General features: G+C 48.8%; 1 protein-coding gene across 1 annotated transcript in view; it reads right to left on the bottom strand.

The window, feature by feature from the left end:
• LAMA5 (laminin subunit alpha 5) overlaps positions 1-12,739 on the bottom strand; it is an 81,621-nt gene that overhangs the window by 49,953 nt on the left and 18,929 nt on the right. Inside the window, exon 2 of the mRNA XM_017735821.1 lies at positions 1,061-1,178. The gene's annotated coding sequence lies outside the window, so the exon portion shown is untranslated. The remainder of the gene's footprint in view (positions 1-1,060; positions 1,179-12,739) is intronic.

The following is a 12,739-nucleotide window of genomic DNA, read 5'->3' as shown; positions in this document are numbered from 1 at the left end:
GAGGCTTCGGAGCTGGCCGAGAAATTCTCAGAGAAGATAGAAAAAAGCAAAGCAGGAATTTGACAGCAGTAATTCCCTACTAGCACACAGCAGAGAGAAAAACATCCGCCCTGCAGAGGAGCTACCATGCTAAGGCAAGACAGCAGTAACATGTCTGCAGCTCTTTCTTGCACAAGAAGAGGCCAGAAATCCAAAGCACAGCCTAACAGGTAAGCCAGAAATATGAGCCTTTAGGGACAGCCCAGGGCAAGGCCTCTGAGTGCTCCCACGTCCTTTCTTGCCAGGTTTTAAGCTCTGGCTGTAGATCTTAACTCACATCTTCTCCCAATTACTGCTGCTGCTTCTGGGAGGAGCTGGTGGTTAACAAGATCCTCAGCATCCGGCTACCACACACACCCTCTGGGAGAAGAGTTTTGTAGAACCAGCTGTTTCTTAAGGTTTTAATCAGAGAATGGGGAAGCCAAATGCACAGGCTAGATCTCCTTTCCAGCCAGCTGTCTCTGATCCCACCTTGCACAGCAGCAGGACAGCGGTTCCCTGCCCCACACAGGCTGGATCCAATCTCTGGTACTGATAATCACAAGGGAATGTTTTCTGCATCCAGACTTTTCTGTGACAGCAGCCACTTGGAAGCAAGCTGCTGCTTGGCTTCTGGAGGAGCTGGAATATTGTCTGGGATGGTACAGAGCAGACAGGCAGAAAGAGGAGGGCAGGGAGGAGATGATAAGAAATCTCACGTTCAGATCTAGATCTAGATCCACAACACAACACCCAGCTGGTGTGGATGTGTGTGGATGCTGGTGCCAACTTTGGCATCCCCACACATTTCATGACTGTGTTTTAAATTTTTCAGTACCAGAGAGCAAAACAGTTCTCCTGCCCTGAGAAGCATTAAACCTTCAGTTCTTGCAGCCTTATTGGGCAGATGAAGCAGAGGACATGGGCTGCATCGCAACAGTGACACAGGAACAGCTCCAAACCCAGCCTTGTATTTGCACAGAGTCATCTTCACCCTGCCCTCACCACCTGACACTGAACTGCAGCCCCCTGACATACTCACAGGCAAAATACTGCCAGGGCTCGTAGGTGAGGCCAAAATCAGTCGATCGCTCCAGCACCCAGAGGTCAGGACGAGGGGAATTGGCAAACTTGATCAGGACATATGCTACATGGAAGAGCTGAAAGAAAGGAACACAGAGTGAGTTGGCTGCTTGAGGCATCCTGAAAAGCAGAGAGAACTTCGTGGGATCCAAGTGGAATAAATGAGCTGGCACTTTGCAGCTCCTGCTGCTCACAAGCAGCCTGTGGAGCGAAATCCTCCGTATCTAAAGGGATGGTGATAGGACACAGCTGCTGCAGAGAGCCAGATTAGGGAGCTCAGCTCCCACTGAATGCAAACAAAGCTCAGACTTTGTGGTTACAGGCTGTACTCAGGTTGTGCTGGGAGACACCCCAGGCTTAGTCTGAACAGGCTGCATTACAAACCAGCTACGATGCTGTCCTGGAGACTTGGCTTTTGGGCTGTTCTTGGGGTAACAGGTGGCACAGCCAGGGAGCATCCAACTGCACCTTGCAGACAGCATCACAAAATCCTTCTCTTTTTTTAAGGCATTCCATATACCAGCCCTGCTTCACCAACACAGCCTGTGTTTTGAAGCCTGTTCCAGAAAAACCCCAGCACAGCTCCTCTTCCCCAGGTGCCACAGGGAGGGGAGAGCAGGAGACCCACTTGGCTCCAGCACAGCTCCAACGCTGGGCTGCTCCCATTTGTCTGGACACTGATGTGTGCACACACACTCCTGCCAAGTATAAAATAAACGTAGTCTTTAAAGAGCTACAATGTCAGTGCTAGAGAGAAACAAAAGCCCCAGCAGAATTTCCCTTCCCCGGCTGGCACAGGCTTGCTCCAAGAATCCCCACTCCATCATCCTGTCACAAAGTGATATTTAAAGGCAAATAAAGTTCTCTTATCGGAGAAAATTCCTAACGTCAAAAACAACCCAAAAGGGAGTTTAGTGCTTGAAAGGCAGAGATTTATAGCTCAGGAGTTCCTCCTCATGCAGAGCTGGGGCTGTATGAGCATACACCCCTGCTAAAGACTGAGAAGTATCCAGAGGGACATTTCTGCAAGGGGAGGAGAAGGACTTCTCCATGACCATCTCAGCCATGCAGGAGGGCCAGAACAGCAGCCAGCACCTCAGCCTGCCTGGCCACACGCATCGCTGAGCAGAGGACGAGTATTAATAACATGCCTCTGAAATAGCCCTGATCATCCACAGACTGAGCAAGTAAAGGCCAGAAGAAACACAAAAGAGGTATTTAAATCTACCAAGCCATCTACCAAGCATGGATCTTGCTGGGGACAGTCAGACAAGGGGTCTGAGTGCTGGTGTGCAGGTATGGATAAGGGGATGTGGGCAGCCCTGAGGACTGGCATCAGCTCAGTCCCCGCCCTCAGCAGGACATTCAAGCAAAAACCTCCTCAGGACACTGCCAAACGCTCCCCTGGCTCTGGGGCAGCCTCTCCTCCACTTACCACGGGTATTGGTCTGGTTCCCACTGCAGGCTGGTGGCACCTGAAACCACACCTGGGTGTAGGCTAAGGGGGCTTGAGAGAGATGCTCAGGGAGGAGTGAACCAGATCCAGCTGGGAACTCCACATGATCATCAAGCACAGCAGGGCAGAGGCTGTTCTCCCGCTGGGAATGGGCAGGAGGGTGGGATGTGTCACCACTCTCAGGGTTTGCACCGGTGCCATCCAGAACAAAGAAACCAAAGCAGTCACCCAACTCGGTTCCCTGCTCCAAAAGACTTTCAAGCCCAGCCAAGGGGGAAACAGGCATCCTTTTCAAAAAACTGAGGGAAAACAGACTTCAGTGCTGCCCTAGTTCCCCTCTGCAACATGTGTGTTGTCAAGGCATACAAGACTAAGCTTTTCCAGAGGAGCAGTGTTTTCTGCCTGCTTAACCTCTCAGCAGAGCTGTTATTTGATAGTGAAGCTCAAGAGGCTTCAGCTCAGGCAGCTGCTTTCTCTGCAGGACCAGGTCTTACAGCTCAACATCTGCCTCTTGGCATGGGAACAGGGCTGAACACCAGCCTGTGAAGTTACACCTTCCCTCCACTCTAAACCCTCCTCCAGCTTTATTCTGCAGGGAACAAATTAATGCTCCTGCTGGAATCCAACACTGCCTTTAGCTGGACAAAATCCCCTGTGGCTCCAGAATACCTGTATATGTTCTGGCCTCAGGCACAGGGGGATTTTCTGCTCTGAATGAACAGCAACCACAAACACAAATTTAGAAATGTGAGGTGCACCCCTCTCTACTGCCTTTCTTTTAGCAAAGCCAGTAAGGAGTTTATGGCCCATAAATCCCACGGCATTTCTAGGAGGTCCTCCTCATTGTTCAGCTTTATGCTGGAAGAAAGTGTTGCTAATTAAATGTCCTGGAGTCCAACTCCTCACACACTTCTAGTTCTCAGAAGTCCCCTCCCTCCAGAGAACATGGATTACCATGCAGTCAAATTGGTGCAGCTTTTGCCCAAACAGTGAAACTTGACACAAAACCAAGCCTCGGGCTCAGTGATTCACAGAGCAAGAACAACAGCCAGAAAAAGAACTTGGTGCTGCTGGTTGCAAGCTCTGGTGTAAATGCCCCTGGGGTAGGGACAGGCAGGGCTGGGCAGCCACAGGCTCCTGACCCCTCTGAGCCCTCCAGCTGAAAGAAGGAGGTAGAGATGGTTTCGGTACATTTTGAGTCATGGGACACACACACACTGGGCACAACTGTGGCCATGCTTGCTGGAGTTCTCTGGAAGGCCAGTCCCAGCCCCACTGGCAGGGTTAGATGTCCCAGACCAGGGCTAGCACACCTTTTATCTTCCATTGCTGCTTTTCACAGGAAAGCACAAGAACCTCTGGATTCTTGCTGGATATGTCTGGATCAGCTGCAGTACCTCAGCTGAAGCTCCGGGCAGGTATTTGCTCTCAAAGCCAAACACAATTCCTCTCTCCATACCCCAATCCATCTGCAGCACTGCTGTGTGCTCTTACTGCTGCTGAATTTTATTCCAGTCGTGACCGCAATTTTGGGACACAAAGAAGCCAGCCAACACTGCACAACCACTCCCCTCCAGTATGCAAGGGTCATTCCTAATGGAGCACAGAAAATATTCAGGAGTCTGTGACCACAGTGACCCCAAACCTGGAACAAGACCCATGTCCTGGGTCTTTTCAGACCAGGGGGATTTCTGTCCGGTCTGGCGAGTCCCCTGCCCCTCCATCCAACATCCTTATCTTGCAGAGTATCACAGCCTGGCCGGAAAAAATAACAGCAAATTGCCTGTTTCCAGTGCATCTGCTGAGAAAACTCAGATGCAAAGATGGAGCAGTAGCTCTAAAAATAGAGCTGGCAGAAAAGCCAGACTTTTCATTCCATGTTTAGTTCCAGTACAGTTCTGCCCAACCAATATTGCAAGAGAAATGGTTGGGTTTTTTTCCAAAGCCCTTATTTAGCTCCTATTATCAGTCAGATGAATAAAAACTTCTATGCTCCCAGCCACTTACGACATTTTTTTCCCTTCTTGATGGAGAAAAGAGGTGAAAACACCAGACTTGATGCACACACTTGTCTCCACACCAGCAGATCCCTTGCTTTCCCCACCTCTGAAAACATGCCAGGTACAGCTCAACCTTTGACCAGCCTCTGGGATTTCATAAAACAATCTTCCAGCCAGGAAATTCTGACACTACTTTAATTAGCAACCAGATTTCTTTGAAAATAGTAACATCCCTACATGTAGTTGATGTTGCTGTTAGTGGTTTTGAAGCAAGTTTCCTTAGTAACAATCTGCAGCTGCCCCAGTGCCTGGAAGGATGGAGCAAGTGCTGGAGCCAGGAGAGGAAGATGGAGATGAGGGCATTTCCTCCGTGTCCCACACTCCATCCCTTTGTGCCTTAGATGGTGGGCAGCTTTATCCAGCACCAAAATCCCATGAGAATATAATTCTGATTACTGCCCAGTGTGACAGTGCAAAGACTTGAAGAGTAAAAACAGATTCCAGAGGGGGGCACAAGAAACTCAGCTTCTTTTGGAGCAGCACATTCTCTGTCCGGTTGTTCATCCATCCTTCTGTGTAAGCAGCACATGATGGCAAATTCACACATTTCTTCTCCATTCCTTCCCTCGAGACACTGATTTCAGTTTTCCAGTTCTGGGAGGTACATGTGGGAAGAAGACAACAAGCTGGACCAGCTGTGTCCTGGGGTGCCTTGGTGAGGGAGTTTTGGGGAAGTCTCATTGATACTCCAAGGCACCACAAAGCCACACAGAGACATTCAATAACCAAAACAGATCTTCACACTGTTGTAATATTGGCAACTACATTTTCACCAACAGCAAGAGGGGCTCTTTTTGGTTCTCAGATGAAAAGGTCTGAGCAGGCTGTGCTGGCTGGAGCTACACCCAGCTCTGCTCCCGGCCCCGGATCCCACAGGAGCAGTTTATACAGTAAACCACTGGCTAATTTTCCACAGGACAGATTTATTACCTTGGCGTTGCCTTATGAAAATAGCACCATGTAAAAACAAAGCAGTTCATCTCTCCCTCACCACTGCTCCATACCCCTGTGGAGCTGTGCGTGGAGAGCATTACCAGTGCTGCTCATTCCCACTTGGGATCTCCTGGAAGGATCGGATGGACCTGCTGGGCAGGTGCAGCTCAACACCAGTGCATGGGCAATAAATCCCACTGTTTAGGGGCACATGAGGCCTCCTGGATATGCACAGCAAAGGGCTTGAGGACACCTTCAGCAGGCACCTGCAGCGTTTTGGGGCGTTCTGCACCCCAGTCTGGGTCACTGCACAGCAGCTCCAGAAACCTGCAAAACCTAGAAGCAGGAAAGCAGAAAAAGAGCCACTATGGAAAGTGTCAGAGAATGTTAATTATTTTTCCCCAGTTTCAAAAATCAAATTATTTTACTCTCTTCCAAGCCCATCCATCCCCCAGGCACTGCCTGGTCCATCACCGCAGCCACAAGCCCACCTGGAAAACGTGGAGATGTCAGAGGCTGGATGGGGTTATCAATCCACAATGCCAGGGAAAAACAGCTCTCTGGGAGCACAGGTCACCTCCGTCCACAGCCTGGGCAAGTGGCTGCCCAGCTGCCATGAATAAGCCTTGGAAACACTTGGCAGTGCTGGCACCACGTCAGTGGCAGCAGCTAAAGCTAAGAAGGTGCCTTTTTGTGCACCTTTTACTCCCACAAACAAATATGCAGGAGGTGGAAAAGCCCTGGAAAGGCAGAGAGCTTCTGACTCACTTTGAACTTGTCTAGGTCAGTGATCTGCCCCTTTTGCATCCTTTGCCTGTAATCATTTATTCTCATGGAAGCAGTGAATTTACTCATTAACAACTGACTGTCCCCCTGCTGAGCTTCTGCTGTCCTACAGCAGATTTATTTCTGCCCAGCCCATCCATCAGAATCCTTTAATAGAATCTCTCACATTTAGTGTGTGCCTACTTTTTATTTTCAATCACACAAGAACTACTTCAACCCTTCCAGGCAGCAAACAAAGGTGCTGCCCCTCCAAGTGGGCATGGCTTTTTATCCAGCCATTTCTTATAAAATACTCGAGAGCCTGAGAGCAAACAAAGCCCACACAGAAAAGCACAAAAGTCAGTGTTTGAAAGAGGGGTGTGCACTGAAATACGCTTTGCTCCCATTTTGCTCTTTTCCTCACAGCAACTCCTGGCTTGCTCCTGTATGTCCGTGTCTCAAATCCTCACTCCTAAAAATGATGTTTTTCCAACCTGCTCATGAAGGATTACAGGGTTCTGAATGAGAAGGTTCCCTATGCTGGCATCTCAAGATTTTGACAGCCAAGCTTTAGAAACAACCTTTCACCACAGGGAGAGGACAGAGGTGCAAACTGGCAGCTATTGAACCCCTCGGTACGGCTGGGGACAGAGGTGAGCACTGACACTTAATTTTGCACCAACCTGCTTTCAAATTTTCCTCTCAAAACTACTGGAGTTTTACTGAGAGAGATCAAAGAAAACACTCTCCAGGAAACCACAGATTCAGAGCTACCAGCCAGCATGAAACCTGCTCAGTGTCATTACAAGCAGCAGCAGCAGCAACTCAATGCTTTATGATGTTATTTTCTAAACAGTGCCTATTCCCTTCCTAAGCAGCTTGGCTTAGGTGAACAGCTGATGGAGCATTTTCCACAAAGGATTCTTTCTTTAAACACCACTTCTGAGAAGGATTTGGTTCATCCACCGATTTCACACACAGCACTGCTTTATCTTCACAGCATCTTCCTGCGCAAGTTGTCCTTCCCCTGCCAGTGCCACACACACCTCCTGCCAAAAATCCTTGGGGGACTAAATCTGCAGCACCTGGCACATGGCAGGGCAGAGCAGTGCCATCACTTGTGGCCTGCACAGTGCTGAAGATTTGGATAGCCAAGTTTTAGAAATGACCTCCAACAGGGCAGCAGCAAGAGCCTGATTCACAGCAGGTACAGCCAGCTGGCACTAAGGAGAGGCACGGAGGAACATCCTGTTAAATCCCTGCCTAGCTGGAGCTGCAAACAGCAAATGGCACACGGCTACAGGTGCAGCATCCAGGGATGCTGACACACCAAACTGTACATGGTCAAACACAAGCCTGTGCTTAAACCCAGCAAGTGGGGTCCCCTCCCAATTCAGACCAGCCCTTTGTGTGTGCCCGACAGCCACCCAAAGGTCACTGCAGCCAGACTTGGGTAACCAGAGGCACCACAGCAGAGCAAAACTGGTCAGGACAGAGGGGGATGACTGGAATTCCTTGGGATGAGGCTTCAGTCACTTACAGAGAAGGACTTTGCCCACACCAGCCTCTCACTGTGCAGTAAGAGATTCCCTGCACTTGACTGAGATGGCCTCTGCAACTTTCTAGGCTGCTGGGCAAAGTGTTAAGTAACCCATAAAAGACAAGACTTAAATATTTGTCTTTTAGCCCAAACTTGATCTACCACACCCTCAGGGAATGGCTAAGTGGACTCCCCTGTCCTTGGGCACCCTGTAAAGGGGTACAAGCACTGGTCTCCAAGGCCAGCCCAGCCCAGGAGCTGACTGAGGCCAAGGAGTGTGGAGAGGATCAGGTGCCCCCACCACAAGGACTCCTACCCTCCCTAGTTGCTTTAATCCTCCTGCAAACACCATCAGAAACCCAGCACAGAGGTGGCTGTAAAGAGGCCCTTAAAACTTCCTGGTGCTGCAGAGATAAGACACTATAACTACATTCAGGATTTCAGATTCTCAGACTATTTACCTTGAGGTGTCAATTGTCCTTGATGGTTAAATGCTTGTAGGAAGCTTCCAGGAATGTTTGGGTTTTTTTTTTTTTAGGAATGGTGTGTTCTGGGAAAATATGTGCATCAATAATTAGCTGGCAGGATTAGTGACAGTTCATACTAGGGTCTTCCTCCCAGTAAGATACAGTATTACATGAGAAGTGGGATAAGGAAAAAAGTGACTCAAAGGAAAAAAGCCTCCTTTACAGAGACACAAAGTGCCCTGATAGCCCCCACTGTGAAAGTGCCGTGTGCTTGTGCCATGCTGTCCAATGTGCAGAAGTGAGAAAGCCAAAGTTCCTGCAAGCAGCTTCATGCAGACAGGTGAGCAACAGGCAGGTGTCCCAGGAAGACTTGGTGTTCTAGAGGAATTTAACTGGAAGTCACTCAAATGCAGGCAAGCTAAATAAATCCAGCCACCTACTTCATGAGAGAGAAAACCCACATGGTTCTCAAGACTGATTTTCAGAGGGCCTTGGGTCCACTGCCTTAATTCTCCTCCCTTAAACTAAGAGGAGTTTAAGACTAATTTTAGCAAAATGAAAACTACACCACAGCAGAAACTCTTGAATCCCAGAACATACAGAAAAAAAAGTGCTTTCCTATAAATAGAAAATGCAGGGAATTCCAGCTTGCTAGTACTAACTGGTGTGTTTGCAGCCTAAATCTGAAACTGCTAAGAAAAAGCCTGACTTGAGGGATGTCATCTGACTGCAGTTATTTGAGACTGCGAGAAGCAGAGTCTCTTCAGGGAGCTGTCACTCCGCACACAGGGAGAGAAGGTTCTTTTGTAACTAATGGGAAAGAACCGACTGAGTTTTTAATGCCAGAGAGGAAATTAAAAAACCTCCTTGGAGTGCCCCATTCTACCATGGCCAATTCTAGACAAGGAGCACATCTCAGTCCTGGAAGGAGATGACCAGTCCCTGTGCCCAGGATAAAGGGCTCAGTGCCTCACACTGAGATCCAGCATGGCACTGATCTGGAAACAAACCTTTTAAGTCCATCTCGTCATCCTCCAATGCCCCTGTTCACATGGACAACATTCCTCAAGAGCAGCTGATCCCAATGCTGCCTTTGCTCAGGGAACAATCTCCCAGCTGTATTTCAAGGACATCAACTAGGTGCTCTGTGAAGAAGACTGGAACAACAGACAGCAGACATGAAGGAGAGGATGGCACTGCCACAGCCTCTCCCCACATGGCAAAAAAACCTGATCTATCCATTATTTCATGGGGAAAAGGTCCAGCTTTAGAGGAAAAACCTGTCCCTCTTCTCTTCCCCAGTGACTGGCCATCGCTACACAGCAAGCACAGCTGGGAGGAGAGCCCAGTTCAGGCCCTTCCTACTGCTAAACTGTCCCAGCAGCTGTAGATATTGTCTGTAAGGGCTCCCTGGGCATCTGCTGCTGGGACAGAGAGAGAATGGGCTCGAAGTCAAAGAGCTGCAATACTTATAGTAATGACAGCCCTGCCTGGTACCTGCTGTTTATCAATGTGCAGTCTAACAGGGTGAAAACTATGACCTTGAGCACAAGAAAAAGAATTCCATGAAAAGTCAATGTTCACTCCTCTACCTGCCAATGACATCACCACTGTGAGAGGATTTCACCAAGAGCTCATCAGTCGCTGCTGCTCATCTTTCTCATTTCCTCGGAGAATAATTTAACAGCTCTGGGTTCATTTGGTTTAAGTGTTCCCCCAGCTGCCTGCGTGCTGACCCACAGGGAACAGTGTCTGCAGCCACAGATTGTTTGCTTTTAAAACATATAGGAGGAATCCATGACTTTGGCAGTGAATGTGATGAAACCAAGCCACTAAACCACAGCACATTCCAGACCCAGATGTATGGGCACAGCTGTGACAAAGCGCAGGCCCACGTCCGGACACGAGCTCGGAGCCTCTGGTGTGCTCAGGTCCTCTCCTTCTCCCTGAGCCTGCCTGGAAGGAGGCACAGGGGCTCTTCCCCACACCTCCTCCATTTCCCATTCTTGCAAGCCACCAGAACACAGCCTGCAAAGTACAAACCATTCGTGCTCTTATAAATAAAAGTCCAGGCGAAGCCTCAATGGATTTGCAAGCAGAGCTGCCTCCCCCAGAGCTGAAGCTCCCACACAACCAAGCAGGAATTTCAGCCTGTGCTGGGCCAAAATTCTTCAACTTCCTCCAAACAGCTCCTCACTAAAAAATCTGTTCTGACCTGTCATACAGCTTCATTTCTTCTGCTCTGCAAATAAGAAGCGGCACAGCCCGGACATCGATTTTTGCACCATTTCTGTACAGAAGCAGCGTGGGCTACTGAAGATTTGGGAGGGCTGAGGTAAATCCGTGTGGCAGATTATGCGGCACCTACACTGCACTGTTGATGTCTAAGCTCAGCAAACACTGTCTGTGGGTAAATTATACCCCAAAAAAGATGGAGAGCCAACAAATATGGAATTACACCCCAAAGGCATTTCAAGCCAAGCAAAGAAATTGGCAGAGTCAGAAAGGAGTCTGCCTGCTTCTCAGTTCAGGTTCAGTCTGAGAACCGAGGTCCTGAGAGATGTAATACTCAGCAATTTTCAAAACTATCCTTCAAGACACGTTCAAACAAAAATCCTGTCTTAAATCCCCTGGAGCCAGCATGACCCTGCAACCAGTGCCTGTAGCTCAAGGTATCTCCCCATCATCACTGCCTTCAACACCTCCCAAACCCAGGCATTTAGGGAGAGAAACCTGCAATGCAGACAGGAAGGAGACCTCTCTCCACAGGGTTAGCAAATCCCTAATGATATAACGCCAACTTCCCAACAAGCTGGGGTGGGAGGGTGCAAAATCAAGACAAGATGCAGTGATTAATTTCTCCTCATTGTAGACGTGTCAGGTATCACAAGATGGATTCGTACAACAAGAATGCAGGGGAGGAAAAGCTGAGGAGGGTACATGGGAAACCTTTTGATTTAGGCCAGGTATTAAGAACAAAATCCTTTAAATGGACTAATATTAAAAAAAAAAAAATTAGTGAAATAACAGATACACTGTCATACAACTCTGAACATAATGAACTTGTATCTAACAGGTGCTCCCAGTTAAACTAAAAGCTGTCTCAGATACATCACAAGCCAAGGCTGTGCAGAGCAGTTGGTGGGAAAAGTCATCATCTTGAGTGGCCAAAAGTTGCAATTTCCTTGAACTTTCCAGTCTGCCAGTTCACCCATATTCTCTGAAGTACATTATCTCTGCTTGCAGGGTTTATTCCAGCCTTTTATTGTTGTCTTATCTCCAGCCTCTTCCTGCCCCAGCTTCAAAAAGAACATTGAGCATCACAGAAGGGCTTTGCATGAAGAGGTGAGGAGAAGTAATCTTTCTTGGCTGATGAGGACCGGGTAACTACAAAATTCCCCCAGACCAACCTATCTGCAGCCCATCAGTAATGTCAAGCTAAGCAGCATCCACTGGGACCACAGGAAGAGGGGAAAAAGGCAAACACACCTCAGCTATGTTTGTGCCAGGAACATAAACTATGGTCCATTCTTGGGTATGACAGACTAAGCAACTTATCTACAACCCACACTGCAAGCTTTATGGACAACAACCCTGTAGGCAGTAGATTCCTGCATTTGTATTTGCAAGAGTGCACTGAGAAGTGTTTCCCAGGAGCTGGAGAAAACAACCTTCTCTGTCTGGCTGAGGAGAACACGTCCCAAAGAAGACCTTTTCCTTGGACAACATCCATGCATGACTACTGGGAGAAATCCCCATGCCTGTCAGACCAGCAAGACAGATCCCAGGTGTTGGGCAGCCTTCTGCTGATAGCACAGCAGGATCCACACATGTGCAGAGACCCAGAACAGCAGTCAGGCATCAGTGAGATGCCTCAAAACACACCTGAGCTGAGCCTCTCTACAATGTTCAGGACAAAAGGCCCTGCAGCTCTTCTCATCTGCCAGTTAAAAAAAAAAAAAAAAACAAAACAACAAAACCACAAAAACCCACAAAAACTAACCAAAAAGCCCCAAACTGCCTGGTCCCAGCACCTCCCACACAGTCCAGAGCTCGTGAGTCACAGCCGCATCAGATCCCAGGCTGCCGCTATGGGATTTTTGCACAAGCCTCTCTATCTGCCCAGGAAGAGCACGGTTATGACACCAGAGGCTCCACTGGAGACCATCATAATCTCTACAGATAAGGCTTGTCTGTGGTGAAAGGAAATTGGCTGCTTTGTTTCAAAGCAGAGCTCCCTCACAAGCACCTTTCCGCATACGCCTGCATCTCCTCCCGGCCCCGGGGGTCAGCACTGGAGCCCAGGGATAAATCACTGCAGTGGGCTCTGGGCCAGCACAGCCAGCAGCAGGGAGGGCCGTGGTCTTCTGTGAAACAGCCCTCCCTGGGACCTGCTTAATTGGCCCCTTTAGACTCG

This window comes from Corvus brachyrhynchos, unplaced genomic scaffold (assembly GCF_000691975.1).
Source record: "Corvus brachyrhynchos isolate BGI_N302 unplaced genomic scaffold, ASM69197v1 scaffold10, whole genome shotgun sequence".
In the NCBI taxonomy this organism is placed as follows: Eukaryota; Metazoa; Chordata; class Aves; order Passeriformes; family Corvidae; genus Corvus; species Corvus brachyrhynchos.
This window is presented reverse-complemented; position numbering and strand designations above follow the sequence as displayed.